The sequence below is a fragment of the Thermobia domestica genome, chromosome 6 (genome assembly GCF_964235325.1).
Source record: "Thermobia domestica chromosome 6, izTheDome1.hap1.1, whole genome shotgun sequence".
Taxonomy (NCBI): Eukaryota; Metazoa; Arthropoda; class Insecta; order Zygentoma; family Lepismatidae; genus Thermobia; species Thermobia domestica.
In genome coordinates this window covers 180827815-180845411 of record NC_137459.1, presented here as the reverse complement: position 1 = coordinate 180845411, position 17597 = coordinate 180827815, and the positions used below count along the sequence as shown (strand labels likewise).

At 37.1% G+C, this 17597-nt stretch overlaps 2 protein-coding genes across 6 annotated transcripts in view; one reads left to right on the top strand and one right to left on the bottom strand.

Moving 5' to 3' along the window:
• Window positions 1–13876, bottom strand: part of LOC145688345 (uncharacterized) — a 125373-nt gene extending 111497 nt beyond the window's left edge. The window contains exon 1 of the transcript XR_014131880.1: window positions 13062–13876. The gene's annotated coding sequence lies outside the window, so the exon portion shown is untranslated. The remainder of the gene's footprint in view (window positions 1–13061) is intronic.
• LOC145688344 (SRSF protein kinase 3-like) overlaps window positions 1–17597 on the top strand; it is a 354260-nt gene that overhangs the window by 325332 nt on the left and 11331 nt on the right. The window lies entirely within an intron of this gene.

The window sequence follows — 17597 nt, the reverse complement described above, 5'->3', positions numbered from 1 at the left end:
GCTTGTCGGAATAAATGATACTACAGTTTGAAGATAATCTATTTTCGAAAAATCGCAATGTTTGAAGACATGTAACAAAAGAATAAGACACTCAATTAGACCTTTTAAGGAAATGGTATACGACGCAGCCTGCATCTAGGAAAACATGTTCAATGGGCCTTTTTTTTCTTTCTTTAAGATTTTTAATTTCAAATATGTTAATTTACGTTTTTCAAACTTCCACATTCAACATTAAAAAAAAAAAAAAAAAAAAAAAAAAAAAATGTATGTAGGGTAAATGTGCATTAGACATAAAATGTTGCACATTCATATCTCTTTCAAGTGGTTTTCGTTTGAAATCAATATCTTCGAAAATGACGGCGCTACGGCATTTACCGCATACCTTTGTAAGAAGCGAAATAGGCTTACGCGCCTATACAAAATAGACGCTTAAAGAAAAAACTAACCATCTGAAAAACTGAACGAATATTTGTTTTGAAGTCTGTAAGTGTATTACAATTGTATGCGCAAAAATTAAATAATAATAATAATAACTTCTGTTAGCAATCATTGTTAGTTGACTTAATACGTATTTACCCAAGGGTAAAAGCACAATAGCTATAAATACATCATTTTCTTCGCTAAATTGGCTCCAAACTTCCTATTTAAAAAAAAAAAAAAAAAAAAAAAAGTTTAGTAGGTTGCTTGCAAAAGTGAGGTTGTTTGGTGACCCACCGGGGAAAGCAAGCAGGCGAGTGACACAAAGTTTGGGTTTTTTCTTTAAAAAAAAAAAAAAAAATCTCACCTTATCTTTCTATTGCAGTTTATTTCGGTCTACTTTATTTCCTTTATTTCCTGCATTCTTTTTCGACAATACACCTAAATTGATACTTTTTCACTAGTGTCATGCATTCATTTCTGATTACCATCACAGTCCACTCTGTCCTTTACCAAGTGTGCTTATTGCGATAAACGCAACTTGGTGCATAGAAATAATGAGTTTTTTTTTTTTTTTTTTTTTTTAATATGGAGTAAGTTTCGCAAAAGTGGTTCAAATACAACGTACCCTGCCCTATCATACTCTACCCTAAATCAGCTTTCATTTGTGAAAAAATGAAATGAAATCTTTGAGTTTTACGTCCCACGGTTATGCCGGTTAGGCTAAAGGAGACGGTGATGATGAGTAATGAATGAAATAGTGGAACGAAGAAAGTGGGAGGAAACGGGAGAACCCCGAGAAAACCCACGCACACGGTGTTTGTCCACCACAAAGTTCACTTGGCGGAGCTTTCATTTGTGCCGTTAATGTGTGGACCACCGCCTGTGAATTATTGCTCATACGTGCCGGTTGTTGATGCCAGTTTTTCTGTTTCTCCTCTTTTACCACGAACATATAAAAACATAATCAGAATTAATTTACACGTTGTAGTTTACATTTTCTATTTCGCGAATTCCTCAAATCTGATCTGAAATTAATATATGACCTATATGGGTACTGTATGCTGGCTAGTAAAACAGTTTTATTAAAGAGAGATTACAGGTAGTTTTGCAAGACTGCTAGTCAATTAACGATTCGAACAATCAATTTGTTGATACAAACACAAATACCATCATTTTTAATCATTACTGAGGTGTATATAAGAAGAAAGGAAAAATATATCAACATGTCTCCCAATGATGTTGAAAGCATTTTTCAGAAGAAGCTTAAGCCTCTATAAATACATGTTAACCACACAAAGAAGTCAGTATCAGGATGGAATAGATTTATTACTAAACTTATTTTTATACACACGGAAAGTTTTGATTTTGATGCGCAGTGTTGAAAGTAGTATTATGTTGTACAAGTAAGGATAATTCAGATTTACACCAGAACATCCTGAATTGAGTGAGAATCGTAAGGCAACTGTGTGTATACTATATAAACACTTCAACTTTTCACCTCAGAATCCACGAAACTTATCTGAGAGGTAAATTTTTCATACTCATCATCTGTACAGAACGAAAAATTTATTTCTAAAATATTTCTGACGACGCTACGATTAGTCACACTTGACTATAGCCATGATCATGCTGCATTTCTAGTTTTTTTTTTTTTTCTTTCTTCAACGGTAAACGGATATTTAGTCGACAGCAATAGGAGGAAAATTAAGTGATACACAGGCATCTGCTAAAACTTCCTTTGCAAAAAGTTTGTTTTGGAGTTCAAGTTAAAATTGTGATTAAATAACCTTTAATTGCCTTGATAAACGATCAGAGATGGAGCTATAACATCCTGTTTATTCAAAGGAATACAATTTTGACCTTCGATTTGCATAATGTATTGCACGTCGATATAAAGATTCTCGTCACTGATAATGATTATGATAATATACCGTTATATGGTTTCCTGTACACCGAAGAGAAACCTATAGTGTCGGGTATATGTTGGAGACATATAGAGAGGCACAGTTTTAACTGCAAAGTAGTTTTGAATACGGGCAACGTAAAGGAAACTCGGAGATCTGTTAAGGATTATAAACATCCTCTAAACCGTGTTGAAGTTGATTGTGTAAATAGCAAAATGAAAATGAAGAAGCTTGCATAGGAAACTACATGCAGTTCATCTTTTATATATTCAACAGTTGTTAGTCTACTTAATGAAGAAGCTAAGGCAATTTTTTACTTCAGAAAAATCCTGAAAAATGATAATTAGATACCAGCGGCAATCAGAACGTTCACCTGAATCTGTCTTTGGAAGACCTTAAGATTAAAGGTAATTGTTTATAGTATTTAGTAGTAAGTTTTCGTATAAAATTTGTTGAAATGCCTTTTGTTTTGACTTCTATTAGAATAACATGACTACGGCTACAGACCATAAATTTGAGTTTTGCAAGTTGTTTTAGGACTATATATTGCAGGATAAGATTAGATTAGTTCTCCTCTTACAAAATTAATTTATGAATGATGCTCAAAGGATTGAGATACTTATTTGAATTTAAATTAAATCTTTCTTAATTACGTTTAGAGTATGTATGTAAAACAATTGCGTGCTCCTTACGTTAGTATTCCAGGTTTACTATTTGAGACTTGTATCCCTGGAATACACAGTCAAAAGTAAAGCTTACGTGAATTCACAGGTGGGGTGCCACCATACCCCATATAATTAAACTCTACTAAAATTATAGTACACGAACTTAAACATGTTTATTTCACTTTAACACTTAAAAGAATACACAATAGTAGTTCGTATATATATTTCTGAACAGACACAGCTATTCCTTACTGCACGAAATGCAGACTTCCTTTCTGTGCTCAGCACAAACAGCTATTTTGCATCTGATACAAAAAGATTAGTTTTTCTGTCCTTATTCCTAGGGTACATTCGACATCGTGCTTGCTACGGAAGACTAGGTGTTCAACAAATTGCAGGTGATGGTTCTTCTTGAATACCAAGGATATTCTGATACCAGTAGACAAATCAGTGGGAAGATTCTTCTTGAGACGCTCCAACATGTAAGGTCTAGCTAACTACATCCCCAGTTCTTTTAGAAACTCCGAACGGGTGGTTGAGAACTCCATCTACGACTGTTTCTCCCTAATATAGAGGCTTCCCTTATGGCTGGGTCATTTTTGATGTTTCCCTTCATGTCACTAGTGTCACTTGCACTAATTTCATCATAGACTTTCGATTGTATTTCAATATTGTCATCGGACACAATGAAATTACCTTCAGAATCATAATCTTCTTCAAACGTGTTGAGTACAAAGTCTGTAAACTTGCTTGACCCTGCACACACTTTTGCCATCATGCAATTAAACAAATATGCACGCCAAGTATCTAAAACGAATTCCATCAAAAATTGAATTTCACGTACGTGAATACACAGGTGGGGTGTTGCAGAACCCCACCCCTTGAATATATTCTCTTCTGAAAGGTGACAATTTACTTCAAACCCACCACCGTGAATGTCACGCTCCAAAATGAGAATACACGGGAGCACCAACCAATGTGCCTGAGAACAGTGCCACAGTGGCGATAAGTATAACGTCTGGGGTGCTCCAGCATCCCTCTGTGTATTCCAGGGCTATATTTATTTCGTAGTGTTACATTAATTAGTTCCGTACACTATTTATATGAACAAAAACACCATAGGTGAAAAAAGTGCAGCCAAGTTTGTCAGCCTCAAAAAGTGTTGAGATGAGGGATGAGCTAAGTTCCTTGGCCACTACATCTGAAACGAACACTGGAACTTGGCGCGAGGTGTCTAACATATTCGAATACATTAAGATGTCTGTTCCTAGTTTCACGGCCGGGACATTTCAGCCCTAAGGCTAGTGGTGACCCCCCAAATTTATCACGCTCACAAACACCATCCCTAAGGCTCGTCAACAACATTTACCTTGACACTTCGTGGAGGAATATAAGTTTTTCTTGTCTGAGTTTCCAACCACCAATCTTACTGCAGTATACTGTACTAGGTATATGTGCCTTAGCACCTGAGCAAAGTTGATATTCCTAAGGTTGGTGGTGGTCCCAAACCCACCACGCCCACCACCACTATCCCTAAAGTTCGTTAACATAATTTTCCTTGACACCTCGCGTCAAGTTCCAGTGTTCGTTTCAGATGCAGTGGCCAAGGAACTTAACTCATCCATCCTCATCTCAACACTTTTTGAGGCTGACGAACTTGGCTGCACTTTTTGTACCTCTGGTGTTTTTGTTCATATTTCACTTCTTTTTGTAGTTCACCATGTCAATATCGTATATTGGGATTCTCAATTGTGGCATATTGCTGGATTTAAATTTAAAATTGTACATTTTTAAAGGAGTCATAATGTGTCACATGCAACATTAGTTGCCAAGGGCTCTCCCACCGGGAATCGAACCCAAGACCCTGTACAAGAAAGGCGCACATGTTAGCTACTAGAACAGCGGGGAGGATTTATTCTATTAAATATCTGTCAGAGAGTTGTGTCCAAACGAGATTCTAATTCATTTACCCGAACTACAAAATCACGATCGCTAACATTTCATTTTTCATTACCTAAATACGAAGAGCATCAACAGGGCCCAAAACCCTTGATGCTGAATCTTCGCTGTTACAACACTAGACATGGTTGGTGTTTCATTATACTTAGTTGTTCTCTACCTTTCCACATTGCGAAATTATGGAGTTCATATCCTAACTGTATATAAAACTACATGAACTGACATAAATTAAAGGGATGCTTCCAGTTGATGTGGAAAGTTGAAATGGTGAAGGGGGATGAAGAATTTTCCCATGTTATTTAAATGGGTCTTTTCTTGGACCTATAATCTCATGTTTTAGGAACTTGGAATAAAAACTTTAAATTCGGTATGCTTGTAGTTTTTATTAGTATTACCTAAGTAAATCAGTAAAAACAAACAATTCCAACTTTAGAGTGGTTTTATGGGGAACTGAAAAATCTTTCCCATGTTATTTATATGGGACACCTTTTACACCCCAAAATGTTTAGGCACTTCCGGCAGGATTAGAATGATGAAATTTGGCACGATTGTAGCTTCCCGGGACTAACCTAGAGGAAAATTGCTAAAAGTGAATATTTTTAATTTTCAAGGATTCTAAAGGGAGATTAAGAAATCCCCATGTTATTTAAATAGGCGTTTTCCTGGGATACAAAATCTTATCTTTTAGATAGTTGAAATAGTAAAAGAAACTTGAAATTTGGTAGAATTGTGAGCTTAAGAGGTGTGAGGAAGTAGCCGAGCAAAGACGGGGGTATGGGGGCGAACCCCCAGGTGGGCAAATTCAGGAAATATGAAGAGCAAAGGCACGGAATTCACTGTTGATGAGAAGGCTGATACGTAAGAGATTCGCACACTGTTCACAGATAGAGACACGAAGCATCAAAAACATTTTTACATAACGACTGTGGTAACTATAATATAACTCGTGGTACCAAAATATTTACGAAATCGGTTACATTTTGTTGCCAGTCTCACATAAATTCGAACAATTGGATTTCTCATTCCTTCGAAAACTTCATTAATTCTTAATATCCTCACCTCTACATTCTCTTATCAAATTAATTTCAATATCTATTTAATACCAATGACTGCAATAAAGGAAAAATCTTCATCGAAAAAAGAAAAAAATATTGGCTTTCCTTGTCTGGGTTTCCAACCATGAAATTTACGGCAGTATATACGTGTCTTAGCCCACGTTTTTAAAAGTTAACTGATTCACAGAACGTGCCTCATTAACTTCCTTAACTACTTATTACTAGCTTTCACTTATTTTACTTGTACACTGAGAAAAAATGTACGTAGCGTACTAAAAACGTAGGTTACATGTGGAAATCCTGTAGTTTTTGGACTTAGCGTACACTAAACGTATAACTGAAAAAGTATATTTTAAACATACTTTCCGTATAAGTGTTCCGAATAAATGTACTTTCCTCACGAACGAAAAAACTGTATGTAGGCGGTCAGGATCTCACATACAGATGTCCGTATGTAACTTATAGCTTACGTACGTAATGTACAGAAGACTGTTAGATGTCAGACATCCAGCAACGACATTGTGTGTAACATCTAAGCGGGAAAGAGGGCAGTACGTGTGTAGCATATGGATAACGTATATTAAGTATTGATTTCTGTAGTAAACATAAGGATCCCCTATGTTTGTACAATATACCGCTGTCGGATTACGGATTTTTCTCAGTGACCTTAGCTCGTTTTTCTATTAACTTAGAACGATAGGGACACAGAAACATCGAGGAGAGTTAAGATTTCAAAGGCTCTTCCACGGGGAATCGAACCCGGGACCCACTCGACCACTCGGACGATTGACAACATTATCATTATGCACATGATGTGTTGAATAACTGTCCTTACAATCAGAAATCGGGAACGATTCAGTTTTTTTGCCAATGAAAAATTTTCCATAGCAAATTCCTCAAATTTCATTCTCAAGTCATTATAAGGTACCAATATACATACATTTACGTCAATGTTTCGTAAACAAGTACTTAATCAATGTGACGAGTGAGTGAATGAACCGATTTCTGCTTGGCTAAAAACAGTTTTTCACCCATAAAAAAATCCCATAGCACATTCCTCACATTTCGGACTTTTTTCACACTCAAGTCATTATAAGGTACTTTTACGCAGAGTTTCACGTCTCTGTCTCATTGGAAACTAGCAAATCAATGTGACGAGTGAATGAATGAACCGATTTCTACTTTGCTAAGGACAGTTTTCATCCATGAAAAAATTCCCATAGCACATTCCTCACATTTTGGACTTTTTCTGTACTCGAGTCATTATAGGGTGCCTCGGACCTTTTTCACACTCAAGGCATTATAAGGTACCTTTATGCAGAACTTCATGTCACTATCTCATTGGGAACTAGCAAATCAATGCGATGAATGAGTGAATAAACCGTTATCTGCTTTGCTAAGGAAAGTTTTTCGCCCAAGAAAAATTTCCCATAGCACATTCCTCACATTTCGGACTTTTTCTGTACTCAAGTCATTATAGGGTACCTTTGTGCAGAGTTTCACGTCTCTGCCTCATTGGGAAGTATCTAATCAATTTGATTAGGGAGTGAGTGAAACAATTTCTTGCTTGGCTAAGGACAGTTTTAAGCCCATAAAAATTTCCCATAGGACATTCCTCAGATTTCGTACTTTTTCCATACTCAAGTCATTATAGGTACCTTTATGCAAGGTCTCATTGGGAAGTACCTAATGAATGTGATGAGTGAGTGAGTGAGATAATTTTTTTCCTGGTTAAGGACAGCTTTTTGCCCATAGCACATTTCTCAGATTTGGGACTGTTTCCATACTCAAGTCATTATAGAGTACCTTTATGCAAAGTTTAATGTCTCTATCTCGTTGGGAAGCACCTAATCAATTTGATGAGTGAGCCAGTGAGCCTGAAAACTGTATATTTTAGAGGTCCAGTACTCGAATATGGTTGAAGTTAGGAATGTGAGATTTGGCATATGAGTACATCTCTCGGATATTTCCTTAAATTCTAAACTTCATGTTTCTACCTTTAATAGAATCGTTTTTACAGAGCCTCGAAATCGGCGATTTTACCCAAAACCCTTGTTCGTTTTTAATGTGCTTACGGCAGTGCAGGCCAGTTTTCATTTTTTTTTTTTCCGCAGAACTTGTCTACCATGCACTGCCGTGCATGTTGATTTGTTACCCGATTTCTATATTTGTTTGCTTCCGCAGGTCCTGATGGATAAATGCGATCGAAATAACTTCTTCCTGCTACCATAAGAATGATTTGATACTTCTAGGAGCAGTTATTAATGTTGTTAGAAATATTCTCTGAGAGGACAGGCTGATACAGGAATACTTTCTTCATTTAAATTTCTGGAGAAAAATTCAGAGTTTAGGACTTGCAGAAACATACAGAACAATTTGAATTATTCTGCTGCAAATTAGAGGACTCAGCGTTTTTTCCATTAAATGAAGTTACGAACGAAAAGTTAAGCCAAAAGTAGTAACATACCTTGTTAATCATTGTGACTCTACTTAAGTTTCAGGACGTTTTAAAAAATAAATTTGGGGCGGTACATGCAGAAGGTTTTACAGTACAGAGAAATAATCTCATATTTATCCTAGAATTTTGGAATATAAAAGACGCTGCATTAAATGTGAACTCAGAAACGAATAATTATTACAAAGCATGAGATGATAAGTTTTCCCACATAGTTGGGTACAAACATCCCTCGATTTGGAAGCTTCAAGAAAGCAGGAGTTCTTCAAAGAAAGGGTAAATCAGTTCCTTGCTCACAACTTGTATAGTTAGGTGACTAATGATGTACAATTTTATATACCAATGAATATTTGTATATTTTCTTCCTGTATCATTCTATTTTCTACTTTATTTTTTCTACCTTTCTAGACAAAACACAGTAAATCGTGTTAATCATGAAACGTACAACCTTAAGAAGTATTTACGTTATTATTTACATTCCTGACACTTAAATTTCTCCCCGGCTATAGGGATATGCTCGGGTATTAAAATTGATTACCAAGTACCCCAGGAAGAGTTTCAGTACATAAAATTTCAGCAGTTTATCGGTGTACATTTCCCAGATTTACGTAATATCTTGTTATCGTTCGTGCAAATTTCTTCTAATCCCCTTTGCTCAATTTTCCTACAATCCATTCAACACTCCTTCATTTTCAGAAACTTATTGGAAAGCTTGTTTGCCCTTTCTGTTACACATATGCGTTCCCTGGACCGTAGCATTCTTTGATACTCACTTGTCCTCGCTCAGCCACGTGCGAATGGGTGGGTCGCGGCACAAATACGCTGGCACGAACCTAAATAGAAAAAGTGCAAATCATAGCATGTAAAATTACACAATCTCTCGCATGTATTGGTACTGATTCTTCTAAAGTAATTGTGCGCCGAATAACTCAATATTGAGTTACATGTGATGGTCGTTATAAGTGTTGCCAAAAATCTGGAGACTACGGGTGAATTGTATAGTTTCACAAAGAATATGTAAGCAACTTATTTTTGCGCATGGCATTCAAGTGAAAAACAAGGCATAAATTCACTCGGGCTTCCGCACTTTCGAAAGTGTTACCAATCAATTCTGTTGTGCAATTATATCCAGTAAAAGTGAGGAGCCCGTAAGAAAATGAGAGTTCTTAGAGCATTACACAACGTGTACGATGAAACATTATGTTTGCAGTCATTGCAGTGATATCCGCGACGTCGTTTTTATGAAGACGTGTTTTCTTAATATGGAAAGACGCTATTAGAATTGGATTGTTATAAGAGATGAACTGTTTAAAGAAACAGTATAATGCTAGTCACTATGTAATTCCTTTCACTTGTAGACAGTATATGGGTGCACCCGCGTTCTTTATCTGTACAACTATGGGTTGTAATTGTGGGAGGTCACTTATAGAAGAGTTACGATCGATAAATATTACTAGTCGAACGTGTGCAAATGATAGAATATTTAAAGAAATTCAACATTGGAAACCCTATTTTTAATTATCTTTTAGTATCATACACGGAAGTATCTTGACGGGTCATATAAAGCTCAATTTTTAAACAATCATATCGTTTCACGAAATCTAGAAAGCTGACAATAAAACTAAGATAATCACGTAAAATACATTATTTGACGTGCACGTTCAGTTTAAACGCACCACTCGAAATATTTTTCTAAATTTATAATTCTTTCACTAAGTTCCTTCTATTGTCCTCCAAAGTTTTGCGCTGCACAACATGGGAATACCTCACTTAGCATAGATGAAATACAGTTGTGATGTAATCGTTGAAGGGGCCGCGGTGGCTCAGTGGTAGAGCGTTCACCTCTGGTGCTAGGGGTCCCGGGTACGATCCCAGCCGCGCCAAGTGAACTTTGTGGTGGACAAACACCGTGTGCGTGGGTTTTCACGGGGTTCTCCCGTTTCCTCCCACTTCATTCCACCATTTCATTCATTACTCATCATCACCGTCTCCTTTAGCCTAACCGGCATAATCGTGGGACGTAAAACTCAAAGATTTCATTTTATTTGTAATCGTTGAAAAACTACAATTCTTCCAAAATTTGCATATAAATTAAGCATGCGCACATATGCCATAAAAAGTACAGTGCAAAATAAATATAGGCCAACCTGTATTAGGTGGGTACAAAAATTTACGATTACTACCTAAACAAGTCAGGATTGGCGAATCATATGGGCCATCGCATTAGATGAAAGTGCGTGCGAAAAAGCAGGTGCGTCAACGACGGTGGGTATGTGCGTAAGCAAATGGAAGGAAAACACGTTGGTTATTGCGATGATACGGGTCCCGATATCACTTATAATAGTTTAACATTAGTAACGCTGCATTGTAAACATAAAATACAGCTTTCGTACACTGCAGAAGTACTGCGCTAGCGAAAAATAGTTTTTTACAATTCTTCCAATACAATAATCATCCATGATCACTCACATAACCGTCGTAAAACACTTGTAATGTTTTTACAATAGTAACCCACTACTTGTAAATATAAAATACAGCTGTATTACTTGCAAGAAATCGGGGTACTGTACAATAATGTGTCATGAAAATAGTAATTTTGCGGTTGAAATGAGTAAGTTAATATGGAAGAAGATTGTGTAGGATATTAAATCCCAGCGTTGGAGGATTTTTCATAATGTAGGAAGTCAGTATTTCATGTTCAGAAGTGTAATGTTACAAGTATGGAACCTTACAACGGGTATATAAATGTTTAAATGAAACAGCGCATATGAAAGACAACTGTATAACGTACTAATTTCCACCGCTAGAGTATTTCTGCATTATGTAGGAAACCAGTATTTAGTGTTTACAAGTATAGAATTACATGTTTGAAACAATTGAAATCCTCTAACCTATGTAATTTTACACGATATCATGTGTTTTTGTAGTATACTTGTTTATGCGCATACTTTGCGCTGACACCCCTTTTGCATGCTCACATACCCCCGTGCTGCGCACCTGACCAAACTAGGTCTACTAGCATCCTCGCTTTTCATTGGCCGTCTAGCACAAGTTAGTTTGTGTTCTTTGCACGGTTGTTTTTATGGCATACTTTCGGACGCGTATTTATATCTGTAAGAAGTTCTGTAAGAATTTTCACCCTACTGCGCTCCCTCCCTGACTCAGTTAGATAGTATTTTCGCTTCTCGGGCCACCTAGCACGTTTTTTACACGATCATATTTATTCCATAAAGTCGGACTCGTATTTACCCTGTAAGCAGAAGTCCTCGTAAGGTGAATCTGCACCAGTGAATGAAACTCCCACCCTAAGAATCAATTTTTAGGTATAACGTGCGTTTGCACTTATCAATACGTACACAATTATTTGGGCATACGCCAGGGTAAGAACAGTCCAGAACGTTTTAAGGGATCATTTAAAGTAAGACAGTGATTTCTTTTTAATTTGGCTGACTATTCTCGATCCACAATTAACCTTGTTACTTATAAACTTGTTTTTCTATGCAGAGCATTGAAGTTAGCTGTAAATTGTGCAGAATTTTGTGGATCCGAACTTGACCAGCGCCAGATTTGAATCAAAGAATAAAGTAAGAACACTTGTGAAATAAATCGGTAGACTGGTACAATCCGCGGCAAAAAACCTGCAACATGACCATATAAGTTTATTGTGAAATGACGAAGTCTTTTGCTCCAAAATAAGTGTGCACGGGAGGAGATCGAGGTTTATCCTGGCGTGATTCGTTTCACTTAGACGTTATGTTCATTCCCTGTGCTGTTAGGCGTAGTTTCACAATAAACTTACATCTTCATGTTGCAGGTTTTTTGCCGCGGATTGTACAAGCTTTTAACTGACCTTGTTTGCACCAATATCTCCGGTTGTTTCCCAGTAATATTTATGCATAAAATAATGCTGCTGAAATTGGATGACGGTGGAAAATACGTAGGAGTCAATACGAAACGAAAAATATATGTAATACGAAATGCCTTATATGTATCTTTCATTGCTTCCAACACGTTCAACCAACATTCGTTTTCACAATACACTACAAATTTTTCGTACGTAATGTGCAGCGTAACAAAACAAATTTCACGAAATATCCAGAATTGATAAAATTAATTACACTTTCAGTGCTACAAAAAATCTACACCTGTAGCTAAAAGAGCTTACTTGGCAACTCTGATTATTGTTTCCAAAATGGAGTATCAGGAAATCTTCATTGACGTTCAAGATGAACATGGAAATGCTATGACATTTTCACAGGACTACAATGAGCCGTTGAGAGAGATATTGCGCTACTATTGTTACAAAAACAATATTGATTTTGGCACTGTGGATTTTTTGCATAATTTTTGCTATACACGCAGATGATACTCCACGTAGCCTGGGAATGAATGATCCCGGACTGTTAGTTGTTCATGCACGCCAATCGGCCGGTGCAGCTTAGTTAAGAGAATCGTAGCTATTTTTCGGTATGTGCTCATTATACTTTTACTTAATTGTTAAATAATGGCGAACATATGTTAGACTGTTAGGTTAGTTTGTTTGTTAGATTATGTAAGGTTAGGTTAGGTTAGGTATTTTGCTGTAACTTGTATTTGTACTTACCTTTCCTGTTTTGTACTCTTCTGCTAACTGCAAATATTCCCTGCAACATTTCCCACTCCTCCATTACACACATTGCGTTTCCGTTCTATTGACTTCACTGATTACTCACACATCATTTATCCTTCCGTAACATGAACTCATTCTTCCTGTAAACAATCCGTTTCTCTACCTAGTTTTCGCCCCCCAAGAACCGACATATCCCAAACAATGTATTATCAACAGTGGCACGATGAGTGTGGTAATTTTGTCACTTTCGGCCTTATGGAGAGTCGCCTGAAGTGTTATTAGTGCCATACTAAAGAGTTCGACTAACGTATGTTTCGTTTAGTACGACCCTAATCATACGTCAAAACGACTCTACATAATGCCCTTTCTCTCTGAACCTGTGTTGCAGAATTCCAAAACTCACATTTTTGCTTCCAAATCAGGTTTACTAGGAAAAGGAAACTTAATCACATGATGACCTGACAAATGACTTAATCGGTGAAATGTTACGATATGCCAGGTTAAACAGCAGCCACTCTGGGTTAACTGGTGTATCGCCGGACCGGGTTAACTTCCATAGTTGGTCATCCGTTACGAGCAAAATTTTGTAAATTTACCGGAAAGAAATGAATAATTTGCTTGTTTGTGTGCTTGATAATGTACAACGAGAGCGAAAGTTGTTTATTTTCTTACATAAACTATTCTAAATATGGAATTCTTTGGCGAGCAGAGGGAAATACTACGCGCAAGATTACTTCATGGTAGGATTATGGGAATGTAATGAGCATTTGTTTTGTAAACATGGCTGGTAATAATCAGGAAAATCTATTAAAAGTAAGTAAAAGTCATGGTTTAATAAATCTTAAAAATAGACGTACAAAATGTGGTAAGGAAATAACTGTAAAGAAACTTGGAGAAAGTTATACTTGTCTATGTAACGGTAACATATCCAACATGGTGGAAAGGTTCTAAAACACAGGTCTCCCTTTCCATTTAGTTGTAATAAAGACAAAAAACAACGTGCCCTGCGGGGCTCTTACCTGCCTTCACTCGCTAACTCTCACTCGGTAATACTATTTGATTTAAATATTAAACTTTGGTACACAAAGGAACCAATTATTACGCTTTTAACCAAAAAACTAGCAGGAGGACCAACTTCGGAAAAAAATGCCGCCGGACCAATTTTATAAAATTTACTATATGAGTTGGAGAATTTATTTTGGTTTGTCAGGAAGAGTGAGTGAAAGGCAGGTGAGGGGAATAGTTGAAGTTAAGAAAAATACTTGTTGTTTTTGATATTGTAAGCGGCATTATATATGGAGGCGGAAGGGACTGTTTGGCCGAAAGGTACACTTATGATTTATGAGACAGGCAACGTGGAAATGCGTAAACGACAAAATTGTGACACATTGTGTTTGAGTTTTATCGAGTTATATAGGTACATAAATAAGGAATGTCAGTTGTTGAAATTGTGTGAAACACAAGATCTACTAAACAAGCGAACAGTTATCGTAAGTGTGGAAACGAATTGAAACTACAGAAAAGAAAAGGAACATCTAACCAAACCTATTCGAATCTAACCTAATGTAAAAGTACATTTGGTACTTTTCTTGAATGGCATTTAGTATCTCAGCCAAATCTGTGCAATACGTGCAACGTGCATTTTACGATATATAAAGAAAGTATTTTTCCACTATCCTCGCTTAGGCGTATACCCACCGCCGCTGATGCGCCTGCTCCTTAGGTCCCCACCCCCTCGCTGCCTCTCGGGGCCCCCTGCTGTGCTTCTGCTCTGTCTCTATTAGATGGCGTTGGTGCTTTCGTGCTTTTAGTGGTCACCTAGCACAAGTTTTTATGCCGTACGTCCACACTGTATTTAGAACAATAATCACTACCAAGTGAGCCAGGGTCAAAACATAGCATTTTTGGGGAGAATAGTTCCTGTCCTTGAAATACTAGGTTGTGACCCTGGCTTGCTTGGTAGTGAGTATTGTTCTAAATACAGTGTAAACGTATGGCATAAGAACTTGTGCATTTTTCTCCTGTAGCGCATATAATTTTTGATTTTCGTATGGTCCGGCGATACAGCAGTAATGCCGCCACTGTGAGTATGGCAATTAGACAAAATTACCGTGTCTAATAAGTTCGAAAATATCAATGAATTACCGTTTTCTAATGGGTGCGTAAAAGTGGGTTCCAGACTGTTGAAGCATTCAATTTTCGTAGCTTTGCGAACATTTAACATTCTTCTATTTACCATTGGATGTTATGGAAGGTATCACTACTCATTGTGAACAAATATAACTAAAGGAAGTTAATCGTGACCAATGGCGTCTGATACTGTTGTCTTGTTCACGGCAAGAGCGTGCAGCGGCTTTAGCCTCCTTAAATGGGTTTAACAGGAGAACTATCAGAGTGCCTCATGTTAATGCCACGATGTTGGACGCAGCACTTCACTTAGTTTCCTTATCACGGTGATTGAATCCTCTAGAACTGGGAGCGTGTGTCATTTGTGGTAACATTTAACTGCAGATGTGATGCAGACATCCAGTGGATGCTCATACTAGTTATCGGTAATACATCCTGAAGGATGGTGATGGTTCTGTATTGGTGTGGAGTTTATTCACATAGCATGAAATGGACTCACTATCCTTTCCAAACACGTATTGACTGGTGACCTAAGAGTGTTGCAGTGCTTGATGATTAGTTTCAGTTCTTCTTGAAGTACATTTATCTTCATAGCGATTAAATATTCCAGAAGGAAAATATACTGTGTCGTCGTGTCCAAGTTAACCAGAATTCCTCGGAAGACCATTCTGAGTAGTCCCACATAAAAGTTCGTTTTACAGTTCCTTCAAATTTGTACAATAGCTACAAATTTGAAGGATGTATGAGCGACTATACAGATGTCATAGCGATAGTATTTGTTCTCCCTTTTTTTATCGTCGAATAAATACCACACCTACTAGCTCCAACTTCGTCGGGCTAGTTAGTCTTACACAGTAACTAGGAATCTATTACGTCTTTCTGAATTTGAGTGTAAAACTTCCTGCAGAATATTAGCTGTTCAATAATGTATTCTGTAACATAACGATAAATATGTGTGTTTAAACACAAACAAACAATTTGCTGAGCAAAACAATATATTCACATAAAAAAACTACATACGTGTTACAGTTTCTCTCGGATAGTGTCTGATGAAGCCAAAATGTTAGTTGGCGAAACTGTAACGCGTATGTAGTTTTTTTTTTATGTGAATATATTGTTTTGCTCAGCAAATAGTTTGTTTGTGTTTAAGTATATACAAAGCAAAGCTTCTACTTATGGAAAATATGTGTGTGTTTTAAAATCGAACTGTTAGAGCCATAAGTAGAGTAATATTCGGCATAAGATTTACCTCAACGTTTATTGTTCATAAAAAATGTAATGAAAATATTTTAGGAGAAAAGTAGGTCTGCTTCTATAATTTTATTGTAATAAAAGTCGAACACCTAAGTATACTTAGTAATATACTAATTATTGTTTAGTTTAGATTGAGAAATACGTTATGGGCTAACTCAATTACCCGTGTTGGTGTATTACGGAATTGATAAATGTACTGTAACGTTTGTATGTTTCGAAAACAATAAAAATCAGTATAAAAACTAAGAAAAAGTATTGAAACAATAGTGTTAGGATGGCTAACGTTAAGTTACTTAAAACTATGTGAAGTTTCCATTTCAATAAAAGTGACCGTTGCCCACTTCAAACATTGTCCACTGCTATAATAATTTTATTATACGAGAACCAGTTCATAAATAATGCACACGCTGGTAACACTGCGGAGTGCATGATGAAGTCGAGGTAAACATTTCGTCAGGTGAAGCTGAGGAGTTGAGGCAGCAAGACATATGCTTGTGCGCTCTCTAGTGAATACAGTGGCTGTGGCAATTGTTGGAAATGGAGGCGGCAGGTGTCTCGGGTAACATGTCTATTGAAGATCAGAGGTCGTACATGAAGATTAAAACTTTACGTGGCAAAAGCCCCACAGAAGTTCACAGTACCTTACGTGAAGTTTGTGGTGAGACAACAGTGGACAGTAGTACAGTTTCTCGTTAGCCTACTCGTTTCCGTAGTGGTCGTGTGAGCATAAAGGATGAGGGAAGATTGGGAAGGCCGATATCATCAACCGATGAAAGAAGTGTGCAACTTGTGACAGATGCATTTGAACAAGATCGTTGTGTGACATGTGAGGAACTTCCTGACATCACAGGATTTCCACTGCGTCAGTATACCGAAGTCTGACAAGTGATTTACAGAAGGGAAAAATTTCTTCCAGATGGGTTTCCCACTTCTTGATTGCAGAACAGAAGCAGACACGTCTGGACAATGCAACGGTGGTGAAACAAAGATTCAACGTTGAAGGTGAGGACTTTCTGCGTCGCATTATTGCTGTTGATAAAACATGCATCAGAGACTTTGAGCCGGAGTTGAAATCACAACCCAACGAGTAGAGAGCTGCATCTTCAAGACTAAAAAAGTGTCTCCGATCTCAAAGGTTGAACAAATGAT